Source organism: Hyaena hyaena, unplaced genomic scaffold (assembly GCF_003009895.1).
Source record: "Hyaena hyaena isolate Hyena2069 unplaced genomic scaffold, ASM300989v1 scaffold_70, whole genome shotgun sequence".
NCBI classification, from domain to species: Eukaryota; Metazoa; Chordata; class Mammalia; order Carnivora; family Hyaenidae; genus Hyaena; species Hyaena hyaena.
In genome coordinates, this window is record NW_024080701.1 from 1036012 (window position 1) to 1048971 (window position 12960).

The window sequence follows — 12960 nt, forward strand, 5'->3', positions numbered from 1 at the left end:
GACATATTTCTTATATTTGTTTCTGCAGATACTTCGCTCTGTGCCCTCCTCTTCCCTGAGCTGAGGTGGGCGCATTGTCCTGGCACCTCAGCCATGGGTCCTGGTCACCTCTCTTTCCTGCCTGTTCCCCCACCCTCTCCGGTGACCTGCCAGCTGGGCCCACAGCCACACACCTGGAGTAAACTGTATTTGGGTGGTATTGGTGGTCCATGGTATACAACCTTGAGCCCATCCTGAGGACAAGATGGCTGCAAATCTAGGGACTGTCACTGAGGAGGAAAGAGGAGAGAGGCCTGCACGGGAGGAAGGGACTCTCTGGATCACTCATCGAGACTGGGAGCCCAGACTTGACAGAGGCCCCCTCATGGGCCGCATTCACCATTTCCAGAATGGCGGCCCCTGCCCATGGCCAATTAATAAATTGTAAGCACTACAGTCCTTGCCCTTCCTCAGCCTTGTCATAAGATGGGGGAGAGTGGGATGGGGAAGTCCAAAGTAACTTCGTTGTCACTGGCTGTATGACTTTAGGGAAGTCCCTCTGGTCCCTGTCTATAAAATGAGTTGTACCTACTCCTCCAAGTCATTGGCAGATCAAAGGAAATGACGTGTCGTATCTATATCTGGAACAGCACGCATCCCAGGGTAAAGCTCAACATAGTTTTCTCTTGCCTCCGGTGACCGTACCGCCGCCTCGTGGATGCTACCACTACAGCATCCTTTGCTGCCTCCTGCCAGCCTGCTGGGATCTGAACACACTCAAGACTTCTGAAGTGTGAGGCCCGCTTGTGACCTGGTAGGGATCCCCTCAGCATCCTTTCTGAGCCCACCTTCATGATGACCCTTGCCCAGGAAATCCCGCAAGACCAGGCTCCTGCCCCACACCCTGCAGAGAGTTCCCCTCCCCCTCTCCCCCTCCAATCCTGTCCCCTCTGAAGTCCCAGGCTCTGGCTGCCATATGTGGCCAGCTAGCACTGGTGCTCCCAGAGGCGGTCCCTGTGCTTTACCTGCCTCTGGATTCCACTGGGCCCAATTCCAGGCTCACATCCCCGTTCCCGGGAGCCATTCCTGGCTGGGGCCAAACGCTTAGAGATCACCGCGGCCACTTTCCCTGCTCTGGGTGGGTGGATGAGTATTGAAGGAGGAGTGCGGGCAAGGCTGGGTTACACGAGCACCCAGACAATAGGCAAACAACCCTCCAAATGGGAAGAGTCAAGGTGACTTAGAGCCTCCTGTGTTTCCTTTCCTGCAAATCCACTCTCCATCAGGGCCATTCCTGGCTCAAGAAACTGCTTTCCTGACTCCTCCTGGCCTGAGATCTATGTGCAAGCCTCTCAGGCCAGGCCAGGCCCGGCTCTGGGTGGGGAGGACTCTAAGTACATGAAGTAGGGCCAGAAGGACAAGCTCTGGGCAGGCTCCAGCAACCGGGGGCAGGCTGAGCCTCACCTTTCCAGAGCACATGCCAGCGCAGGGTGGGGCTGAAGCCATTTGAGGTATCAGGAGGCAAAAGCCTGATGTGGGGACCCACTCCTCCATCTGCTTTCCAGGGCACACCCAAGGCTGGGACATTGCAAGCTTTCCAGCTCCTGGCCCAGCAGAGGGAGATGAACCCCTGGGGTCTCCCTTTTTTGGGGCTCTCTTCTCCATGATGGGTGCAGAGTTGACTCATAGTGTTTTCCCAGAACCCAAGACCCACCCCTGTCCCCAGTCCCCAGCCCAGAGCTGCCCACAACCAGAAGTGGAGTGCCACCCTGTCAAGTGCTTGCCCACAACGTTAACAGGGTGTGTACTGCATACTTTTCGTGGCCGAGGCAAGTAGGGAACCAAGAGGTGAGGATCCAGACTCCATCTTACAGGCACTTGCCAACACCAGGCCATGTTAGCCTAAAGCCAGGGCAGCACAGGGCTCAGGCCAGCCAAGCAGTTTTCCAACTGAGCTTCAAGGGGATGAGCAAGACTCAGCAAGGGGTTGGTCATGAGAGGGCATCCCGTGAATGCATGATGGCAAGTGGCAGTGGCGCAGGCAGGGGGCTGTGTTCAGATCCCGGAGGGAGGGGTCTGGGCCAGGCAGAGCAGCAGGGGTCCAGGGAAGAGTGAGCAAGGGAGCCCCCAGGAGGACTCAGAGCATTGGCATGGGTTGGGGGTGGGAGGAGGTGTGGAGTGGAGAGGGGAGGAACCAACACAGCATCCAGGACTCAGGCCTAGGGGCCCTCACAAATGAGGGGAACAGGCCAGGCTTGCCTGCGTGTGCCCAGGGGGCTCTTTCCTGGGCAGGCAAAGAGGCTGGAATGCTAGCATGGGACAGACAGGCTCTCCCTGCACTTGAAGCTTATCACAGGGGCCTCTTCATCACTTGAAGCTCATGGGGGTGAGATGGTGGTGGGATCATACCCTCTAGGCATAGTGAAAAGGTCTGGCCCAGTTTTGAGGGATACGAAGAAGGACAGAAGCCCATCAGAAGGCAGAGGGCTTCTTGAGAGCTGGCCTGTCGCACTGAGAATAGGGAAGGGCCTTTGGAATGGCCAGGGGTGACATACCCACTCTCCAAGTGGCCTTACCTAGCCTGGACGCTTCAAGGAGGGAGAGAAAAACCAGGGTGAAAGAGAGCACGTTCCGTGGTCACCACAAGGAAGAGGAAGCAGCCACAGGCCAGGGAGAGAAGTAGAGTGACCAGTTGTCCCAGCTTGCCTGGAACAGACTCCATTGGAAGGTCCCAAGTCCAGAACACCCCTCAGTCCAATGCAAACCTGCAAATTTGGTCACCTTAGGGGTAAGGGGACGTTGCAAGAAGCTGGGGCTGGGAAGAAATATCTCAGGAGCCTCTCAGTAAAACACTCAGTGATGCCAGAAGCCAAAAATGGTGATACTCCCCGCAGGATCTCAGTAGGAGTGAGGGCAGGAAGGATAAGGCCAGAAGTCAATAGGTCATCAGTGCTAATAGTGATGATAATAAGAACACCACACACTTACAAATAGCACTGCTAGAGGCCTCACACCTGTGATGTCATTCGAGCTCATGGAGCTTTGAAATCTGTGAATTAGCCAGGGCAGGTGTTATTAGCTTCTTTTTGGAGATCAGGGTCAATGACCTGCCCAGAAGTCTCCGGGTAGGATGGGGGGGCTCTCCACTGGGCCTGCGCTGAATCACTGAGGCTGATGCCCAGCCCTGCACACTCTCTCCAGCCCATGCCTGGGACCAGCCACCTTTGCCCTGTGACCATGAGAAACCTGTCCACCCCAACTGTGTAAAGAAAGACGCCTGGCTCTCTTGCCTCCCTACCCACCCCACGGGGCAGCCCAGGAGGAGGGCACCTTGCTGGCTCTGCTGGCAGGGATCATGGGTCACAGAGAGTGACATGCTGCCTTCTTGGCTTTCACTATCAGCACTCTCCCCAAGATGCCCCACCCACGGCTTCTACTGCTGTGGGAGACTCCCTTCCGCCTCCCCTCTTCTTGACGCTCCCCCGAGAAACGTCTCCTCTTGCTCCTGAGTCCTTTCTTCTCTCCTCGTGACTTTCTGGCAAGGAAGACCACCTCTCAGCCAGGCAGCATGTCCGAGCCCTTGGTGAGTGGTCACCATCTCTAAGGCACAGTACCCAAGGAAAGAGGGGACACACCCACAGTTGAGGCTCTGCTCCCCTACATCTTAGGGCTGGGTAGGGGAGAATCTACCAAGATCGTTCTTCGCTGTAAATTCGCTCTGCCTGGTCCACCACTGCTATGGGCATCCTCACCTACGGCAGGCCTCCATGCCTCCCACCACCTGCCTGTAGAACCCAGACCTTGAACTCAGACCCTGACTCTGGAGATGGTGAGATCTGAAACTGGAGCCCAGGACATTGGGCCCCCACTGCCCTCCTCAGCCCTGCAGCCCTGCTGTCCCCTTCAGAGGTCCCTTTCAGCTTCCTGCCAAAGGCTGGGGGTGGGTGTGGGGAAGTCATGCCACCAGGGTCCCCAAGAGGGTAAAGGATTCCCAGAAGAGGAAAGCTTGTAGGGCTGCGAGGCTGGGACAGGGGCGAATGCAGATAGTATTCCCAGTGGGGCGGGGTGGGGGGCGGGGAGGGTGGGACGCTACAGACACCACACCTTTGTAAACTTCCCAGGACTCTGGCTGCCCTCTGTGCCCTGGAGCCCTGAAGGCACACACTGTGTGCATGATAGATTAGTAACCCACACCTTCCCAGGAACCAAAGCCCTTTGCTCGTAATGCTACCAGAACAGACTGGAATTTTTTGGAAGAGCATTCCTGAAAAGAAAGACAATGTAAAGAGAACAGGCCCAGGCTCTCGAGTGGGTGGTTCTGACTGAGACTAACTACACACTGGCTGGGTGACCTCAGGCAAGTTTCTTAACTTCTCTGAGTCCTGGCTTTTTTTTTTTAATCTATACAAGAGGCGGGTGGGAATAATAACACCTCTCTCCAAGAGCTGAAGTGAGATCGTTGATAGTATTAAAAAAAAAAAAAAAAAAAAGCACCTGACATGGAAATACTTTCCTGTCTACCAAAGAAATAAAGGAGAATCACTTTTTCCTTCTCTCCACATCTCAAATCATTTCCTAATGTGCTTATGTTACTTCTGTTTTTACAGCTTTTAACAGAGACCAAATCAACATACCCTAAACTGCACAAACAGTGCAATTTTTCATGTGCCCCATGTACACTCCGTGAAATAGTCACCACAACCAAGATAATGAATGTATCCCTCAAAACCAAGTACCCACTCGTCCCTCCTAATGCTTCTCCTACCTCCCCCCAACTCCCACCACATTGTCCCCAGGCAACCACTGATCTGCTATCATTAGTTGAAATTATCTAGAATTTTACAAAATTTTAGAATTTTCTAGACAGAATTATACACTGTGTATCCTTCACGTCCCACTTCCTTCACTCAGTGGAGTGATTTTGAGTATATCAGCAGTCCATTTCTTTTTATTGCTGAGTAGTATTCCATTGACTGCACGCATCACAATTTGTTTAGCCATTCGGCCAATTGATCGACATTTGAGGAAATTCCAGTTTTTAGCTATTACAAACAAAGCCACCATGAACATTCAAGTACAATCCTTCCTGAGGACCTGTTTTCATTTCTCTCCAGTATGTTACTTTTTTTTAAATGTTTTATTTATTTCTGAAAGAGAGAGAGAGAGAGAGAGAGCGTGAGCAGGGGAGAATCAGAGAGAGAGGGAGACACGGAATCTGAAACAGGCTCCAGGCTCTAAGCTGTCAGCACAGAGCCCAACACGGGGCTCGAACCCATGAACCGTGAGATCATGACCTGAGCAGAAGTCAGAAGCTAAGCTGACTGAGCCACCCAGGCACCCCTCCAGTATGTTACTTTTTAAAAATGAATTTAATGGGCCACCCAGATGGCTCAGTGGTTGAACATTCGACTCTTGATTTTGGCTCAGGTCATGGTCTCACGATTCATGAGATGGAGCTCTGTATCAGGCCCTGTGCTGACAGCAGGGAGCCTGCTTGGAATTCTCTCTCTCCCTCTCTCTCTGCCTCTCCCCTATTCTCTCTCTCTCTCTCTAAAAATAAATAAACTTTCTTTAAAAGATGAATTTAGGGGCGCCTGGGTGACTCAGTCAATTAGACGTCTGACTCTTGATTTCAGCTCAAGTCATGATTACACCGTTTGTGAGTCTGCACTGACATTGTGGAACCTGCTTGGGAGTCTCTCTCTCTCTGCCCCTCCCCCCTAATAAAGATAAGCTTTTTTAAAAAATGAATTTAATGAAATTCAGGTGCAGCCAGCTCATCCAGGCTCTTTACATGAAGGCCTGGCAACAGTGGCTGTTTTAACTTTTCTGCTTCCTCTTGCATACTTCCAATTTCACCTGGTTCTTGTTCTCCTGGATTGAAGCCGAGCCCTTTTATCTAACTGAGGGTGGGAGTGTTAGCATGCTACAGTTCGGGCCAGCATTGTGAGCCCAGGGGCTGCCAAGGTTTGGGATCTTCCTTGGTTCTGTAGCATCTCCTTACTGGATGGGGTCAAGTTTCCATCCGCCTACCTGCTCCCCACCTACACACCACACCCACACACATACACCCTTGCAGTTGCTCTTTGCCCAAATAAAAATTAGCCTATCCTCCCTCATTGCCCCACACCCTCTGCCTATGATCTTCCCAGTGTACCTGACCCACCCAGCCCCTCCCCACCCTATACAAATACACCTGAGGTTAGCCTGCGCCTCAGACTTACTCCAGCTCCTTGCTCTATGCTCTCCGGTAAGGATCTGCTGGCCGTGGTCTGGGGACCAGAGGGGCTCTCTGTGAAAGCGTGCTGTGGGACTGTGTGGCCAGGCTTTTTCTGAGTATGTGCGCATGTGTCTTGAATTGGCATCTGTGACTCTGTTTCTGTCTGTGCGGGTGTTGTCCATATGTGGGTGTGGGCCTGTGTGCTGTGGTCGGGGCATCTGCGTACGTGCCTGCCCACCTACCCTGCGGCCACTGCAGGCCCAGCACCCATGCCTCTGTCATGCCAGGCAGACAGGTTTCACTGAGGGCTGAAGGGCTTGCATTCATTCTCTTTCAGAGGAACTTACAAACCAACTGCTATCCTTCAAGCATCTTGCCCTGAATTGAGCAGAGAAAGTCCAAGGCTTGTCTTGTTTTTCTAATTGAAGTTTATTTTATTTCTTTTTAATTTTTTAACAGTTTATTTATTTTGAGAGACAGAGAGCATGCATTGGGGAGAGGCAGAGAGACAGAATCTGAAGCAGGCTCCAGGCTCTGAGCTGTCAGCACAGAGCTTGACACGGGACTCGAGCCCATGAGCCACCGTGAGATCATGACCTGAGCCAAAGCAGACACTTAATGGACTGAGCTACTCAGGCACCCCTCTAATCAAAGTTTAATTGACTTAATATTATATTACTTTCAGGTGTATCTTTTGGCCCTCTGCACCTACTATGCACCTCCCCCTACCCTCACCACCTCCACCCACCTGCCACCCACTACCAGGTAGTTTTCTTTTTTTTTTTTTTTTTAAAATAGTTTATTGTCAAATTAGTTTCCACATAACACCCAGTGCTCATCCCCACGAGTGCCCTCTTCCATGCCTATTACCAGGTAGTTTTCTGTGTCTGTGAGCTCTGGGGTTTTTCAGGATTTGGGAGTTTGTTTTTGTTTTTTATATTTTGTTTTTTAATTCCACGTATCAGTGAGATCATATGGTATTTATCTTTCTCAGACTTATTTCACTTTGCATAATGCCCTCAAGGTCTATCCAACTTGTTGCAAATGGCATATTTTCCTTCCTTTTATGACTGAATTAATATAACACCTTACATGTACACTTTGTTCATCCAGCTATGGACACTTAGGGTGCTTCCGTGTCTGGCTACTGTAAATAATGCTGCTAGAAACATGGGGTGCAGATACCTTTCCCAGTTACCGTCTTCATTTTCTTTGGACAAATGCCCAGAAGTGCAATTTCTGGATCTTGTGGCAGTTCTATTTGTAATTTTTTGAGGAACCTCCGTACTGTTTTCCATTGGCTGCACCAGTTCACATTCCCACCAATAGTACCTGGGGGTTTCATTCTCTCCACATCCTCGCCAACACTTGTTATGTCTTATCTTTTTGATAATAGCCATTCTGACAGGTGTGAGGTGATATCTCATTGTGGTTTTGATTTGCATTTCCCTGATAATCAGTGATGTTGGGCATCTTTTCATGTACCCATTGGCCATCTGTGTGTCTTCTTTGGAAAAATGTCTATTCAGATCCACTGCCCATTTTTTAACAGGATTGGTTTTGTTTCCTCCAAGGCCTGTCTTTTCTCCTTCTTCCAACCTAACTGGCCCTAAGGTTTTCCCTACACACCCTCCCTAATGCCAACCTCATGAATCTCTTCCAGACTCATTATTCACTAAAGGGAAAGATCAAGGGTCAGGAAGGACCTTGGGCATAGTTCAGAGGCTGACGTCCGCAGAAGATTTGTGGTACAAGTAGAAGCCAACAAAAGCAGGTGGCTCAAGAGGTGTGAGGGGCTGGGGCTGTTGTATTAGGGGTGTGTGTGTGTGTGTGTGTGTGAACGAACATTTGTGCTTGCATGTTCACCAACTGTATGAGTACCGGAGAGCCCTGATGGTAGGTATTTGGTCCTTTTGTCATATACTATAGTCTGACTTGGGGGTCAGACAAAAATGAATGTATTGTGCATGCATAGGGTCCATTCTGGGGTTGTCCATTGTGACCTGTGTGCCCAAGCAAGATGAAGCCAGCCTTGGCACCAGAAACATCAGTGGCTCCATCCAATGAGAGGGCACTTGTTGGAGAATGGCTAACTGGCTCAGACTCCAAGCCTCCCACCAACTTCCAACCCTGGAGGGAGGAGGTAGGAACAAGCATCTAGGGCCCTGGAAGGCTTTCCATTCACTTGTGCTGAACCCCCAGAGGCCCTGTCCTGCTCTTATCTGCTCCAGGTACACTGATCTCATCAAGCCTCCCTCTCCCACCTCTGTGCCAGGTGTCTACACAGGGACAAGAATCTATAGGGACTGGGTACCATGGCCTGGCACATGGCAGACAGACACACATGAATAACATGACTGACTTTGACCAAGTAGAATCAAATTAATACATGATTTTGAGTCTGGGGTGGTTCTGAGGGTCAAGTGTGAGGGTGTATGCTTCAGGGACCAGTGTGTGATACTTTCATGTTTCTGTCTACCCACCATGTGACTGAACCCACTGGGTCCATTCAACACCAATGCCTGGCACCTACTTAGTGTCCAACTCCATGGAGAGTATGAAGCTAAGTCAGCGGAAGTAGCTTTATCCTTTGAAAGGGCTGTGTGTATACATTCCTGGGAGGGAAGAAGGCGAGACTAAGATTTAGATTACAGCAAACTAAACTTGACTTGTTGAATCACAGGTGTACCTCTTGTCACTCCCTGTGCTTGCCCCATATAGATGGAGTCAGGTAAGTACTGTGGCTGGGAGGCTGTGGAGTGAAGAAGGAAGGAGAGGGGTGAAGGCAGAGGCCATCAGTCAACCATATCTACTGCATACCAAGAAATGTGTGTTCTAGTGAAGGTGGGGGAGGGCTCCAAGATGAAAACAATCTCTTCTATTTTGTAGAACATTTTACAGTTTAAGAAACAAGCTCCTACGTCCTTCATCTCCCTAGAACTTCAACCTCAGGAGTAAAACAGACAGGTGTTTCTCCTGTTGTACACACGAGGCCCAGGGAAATTAGGGATCATGATCAGGATTGGGCCGTGGAAATATGGAGGGTCTGGGGCCCAGAACTCAGTTCTTGGCCACTGTGGCTTTGGCTCCCCTCAAAAGGAACAAAAACTATCCTGGCCCTCAAAAAATAGAAATCTCATGGAGTAGATGATTCTCATCAATGGAGCACTTCAGAACACCCAGGACCACTCAGATTGGTCACTGCAGAATGAGTCCTCTAGACCCAAAGAGGGCAGGAAGCATCAGAATGGCTCAGTATCAGCGTACTTCCCAAAGGAAGTCACACAGAATCGAGCAAGAAAGATTTCCATGTGGGAGGAGACATGAACAAAGACTAACAGCTGGGACCACAAGGTCATAAGCAGGAACCCGCCAACAACCAAGCAGGGACTGGGTTGAGGAAAGTAGGATTTGGGAGAGAGGGGGGATGGGGTCTGGAAAGGTAGGTCCAGTCTGGAGGTGGAAGCAGAAGATTTGGGATTTGTCATTGTGAAGTGCCTCCCTTAATGTCATGGAATTTGGCCCAGGTTGAGAGGGCAGACAGCTGACAGGGGCTAAGATCACACACCTCCTGACTTCGCCGCACACTGGAGGACTCGGCCAGTTTTTCAGCAAACAGGGACACACGACTGAGCTTTGTTCTGACTTTCAGTATATCTATATCTGTTGTCGAGAGAAGGAACGATGGTCAGGCATGTGACCAAGTCTGAGGAGCCTTTTTGCGGCTGGAGGTGGTGACCACAAAATCAGCACCAGGGAGAGGACAGGTATCTCCCTGCAGAACCAAATGACCAAAGCCGCTACTTTTTCTCCTACAGGTCCGAAGGTAGGAAATCTCTCCAGCCGTCTCCCATTTCTCCTATCCGCCACTGTGTCCCCCCAGACCTCCAGCCCCCTTCCTAGACCTTCAGGGGACAACCATGACCTTCCTGAAATGAAGAGTAGGGAGCAGACTCTGTCATCAGCCCCACTGGCAGGCAGGCAGGGGCACCGCAGTGTTCCTCCACCCCCTGCCGGCTGCAGCCTTCTCCTGGGCACCTCTCCTGTCTTCCCATCTGTCTCTCCCGCTTCCTCACTTCCCCTCCCCATCTCAGCCTCTCTCCTGCTGCTTCCCCGCCTGTTCCATGTTTCTCTGCTTTCCTGACTACCGCCACAGCCTCCCTGGATGGATGGCATGCTCCCAAACCTCAACCACACTGCAGGGCCCCAGTGACCTGCCTCTGCCACAGAAGAGAGGCTGCCCACCCTCCTCCCTCCACTGGCTACCACCAGTGGACCTGGCTCCTAAGCCCGGAACTGGCCCCACCGCAAAGAGTGCTGGCAGGCAGGGTGGGAAGTGGCTGTTTCCAGGCTTCGCTGAGCCCGGATGAGGAAGGGGCTGCTCTAACATGGTCACAGGAAGGGCCCTAGCCCTGGAGCCTGCATCTTCCTCGCCCATGTCAAGCCCTTACTCAGGCCTAGGAGAATGAAGAAGATTGGGGATAGGGGCCGAGCTCCACCCCTGCCTCCTCAGGGCTCCAGGCCCCCCAGTGCCCCAGCACCAGAACCAGGGTGGTTGGTGTCTCTCTTCTCTTCCTTGGGCCTGTGGCAAGAGGCAAAGACACTCCTCTGGCCCTGGAGCATCAGGAACGGTTCCAGCAAAGACAGAAGGTTAAGTCACATTCTTTCCGGCCTCTTTTGGCTGAGGCAATAAAGCCTTGATTTTACTATTTTTATTCTTCCTGGTTCCTTGAGTCTGGCACCTACTCAGGGACAGGCATGGGCTCACACACGTACCCACTGTCATGCACACACTACCATACACACGAACCCACATGCATGTATCTGTGTGCACAGCAAGTATGCGTATGTATCCACCTGCACAGATGTACACAGATAGAATTCTTTGCATGTAAATGGAGCACACACCATTGTACCTACACACAAACACATACACTGTACTTCTACAGAGAACATGTACGCCCTCACTTTGCTACCTCCCACTTTTGGTCTCCTCCCACCCTCCAGCTATGCTCGTCTTCCTCCTCAAATCCTGCATCTCCCTTAGCCTTGCCTCTTGTGCCTCCTCGCCCCTGGCCCTCAGTATAAGCTCCTGTATAGCCCCACCTCCACCCTTACTTATAAGTAGTCAGCCTGCAGTTCCTAGCCTGGCAAAATCTCTAATCACTCTTAAGGGATCCTGGATGAGGGAAGGGAGAAGATGAGATAATTCTGCTTCTTTTCTTACTTACAGATGAAATAAACCAAGGTCCAGGGAGTGGAAGTCATATCTTGACTCAAGGAATAGAAACCACCAAATCTAGGTTCCTCCCTTTTTGTCTGCTTAGTGCTCTGGCTTCATTACTTGCTGTCCCTGCCTTCCAGCCCTCCACCACAATCCCCTGCTAGTGCCCAGGAACCCAGAGTCCTCTACAAAGAGGGTGAAGGGAAGGGGGAGGAAGAGGGAAGTTGATCTTGGGTAAGACCAGCACTAATCTCTGATGCTAATATTGTTCATTTAGCTTTCCACAGGGGCACTGCCATGGTGGTGGCCATGGCCCTGGGCCCTCTTGTGGGGAAAGGCACCCCCCTGGCCATGGCCCAGGGCACTGTCCTGGAGGAAGCCACCCCCCAGGGCCCTGTGGACACCCCCCTGGCCATGGCCCAGGGCATTGTCCTGGGGGAAGCCAGCCCCCAGGGCCCTGTGGGCACTCCCCTGGCCATGGCCCAGGGCCCTGTCCTGGGGGGAGCCACCCCCCAGGGCCCTGTGGGCCCCCACCTGGTCCACCTCACTAAGGAAGCAGAAGAAAGGATATAAGAACGGGGAGCGAGAATGGTTTGCCCTGCTGAGCCTGAACCAGAATCTTCTCTTTCTAATAAATAGCCTCCCAGAGGCCATGTTTTAACTCTTAAAGAGCCTGTCTTCCTTCATATCCAACTTGGTACCCAGGTGGCCTGGTGGCCTGTAGCTATAAAAATGAACACCCAGATAGGCACTCTCAGAAGCTTGGCTCTGTGACGCCCATAGCATATGGTTGTATATGACCACCCCTCCTTTCCTTTTCACTTTGGCTCTCTCGCATCAAACAGCCTCAACTGTGTCCTCATCACTTTAACCCCATCATATACACTGAGCTGGACCTGATGGGCCTTCCAAGGTTCCATCTAGATGCCTCACTCTACAGATCAAAAGCCTTCAACAGATCCCTACCGTCCAGACGTATTTCTCACCATTCTCTGAAAAGACATTCAACTTTCCAGCCTCTTTAACTTTGCCTGTTTCATCACCACCACCCCTTCCCCACTCCCTGTTCAAGAATACCTTCCCTCTCAGCCAGCTGAAACTCCACCATCAACATGAAGCCTTCCCTAAAACCCATTAGGAAGAGAGAGGTCCTCTTTGTACACTGCTCCCTTCTCTACAGCTTATACCAACCATCACATGGGCCTGACCACACCTTACCCACTTGGCACCAATTTATGAGCTGGCTTTTTAGATCTCCAGTCAAACTGTAAGCTACTCAAGGCAGGCCCACCACTTCTACATATACCTCTAGATTCTCCCACCCCATCTCCTAGTGACCTATGCCTTGCATAGAGTGGCATTTGCACACAATTTAGGGATATCTATATTTTAAATGCTTGCAGTTTCTGACTCTCTCCCCAGCCCCATTCCTCAGCCATGGCACCTCCCTGCATATACAGCCAGCCTGCTTGCTGCGAAACCCTTTCTGTCCATCCAAATCCCACATCTGGGACCCCCTCCACTCCGCAACTCCCAG